Here is a 996-nt window from a genome sequence, read left to right as displayed (position 1 = left end):
TTACCAAGTGGCATGATTAATAGGAGAACTAACCCCAGTCTCTGTTCCACTTAGGTCAAGCAGTCAAGCACACACATTTTCAAGTAGGGGAAGCAGGGTCCCAAAGGCCACACAGCACTTCTGGCTGGATGGACCCCAACAGGTCTCTTGTAGGCAGCATTTATATGGGTCTTGTTTTCTCATCCATTCTTATACCCTATGTTTTGATTGGAATGTTTAGTACATTGACATTTAGAGTGCGCACTTAAAGATATGAACTTAATGCCATTGTGTTGTCTGTAGAATTGGTGTTTCTGCTGATGTTCTCTGGTCCCTTCTAGTCTTTGTTGCTTTTGGTCTTTTTTGTTTTGTTTCATCTTTTCTCCACTCAAGGAGTTCCCCCTTAAAATTTCTTGCAGGGCTGGTTTAGTGATCATGGACTTTTGTAGTTTTTTTTTCTCTGGGAAACTCTTCATCTCTTTCTGTTTTCAGTGACAACTTTGCTGGATAAAGAATCCTTGGCTGCATATTTTTCCTCTTCAGTATGTTGAATATATCCTGCCACTCCTTTCTGGCCTGCTAAGTTTCTGTGGATAGATCTGCTGTGAACCAGATCTGTCTTCCCTTATAGGTTAAGTACTTTTCCCCCCTTGCTGCTCTCATAATTCTTTCCTGTATGTGTATTTTGCGAATTTGACTATGATATGTTTAAGTGATGGTCAGATTTTGTTAAATCTAATGGGAGTTCTCTGTGTTTCTTAGATTTTTGTGTCTGTTTTTACCCAGATTAGGAAAAATTTCCACTGTAATTTGCTCACACAAACCTTCTGCCCTTTTTTCTTTCTCTTCATCTTATGGGACTACTTTGATTCAGATGCTTTCCTTTTAATAAGTCACAGAGTTCTCTAAGTCTTATATTATGCTCTTTTGCCTTTGTTTCCCTCTTTTTCTCTACTTCATTACTCTCCATAATTTTGCCTTATATATTACTGATTCACTACTCTGCTTCGTCCATCC

The sequence above is a fragment of the Suricata suricatta genome, chromosome 1 (genome assembly GCF_006229205.1).
Source record: "Suricata suricatta isolate VVHF042 chromosome 1, meerkat_22Aug2017_6uvM2_HiC, whole genome shotgun sequence".
In the NCBI taxonomy this organism is placed as follows: Eukaryota; Metazoa; Chordata; class Mammalia; order Carnivora; family Herpestidae; genus Suricata; species Suricata suricatta.
Note: the sequence above shows the minus strand (reverse complement) of the source record.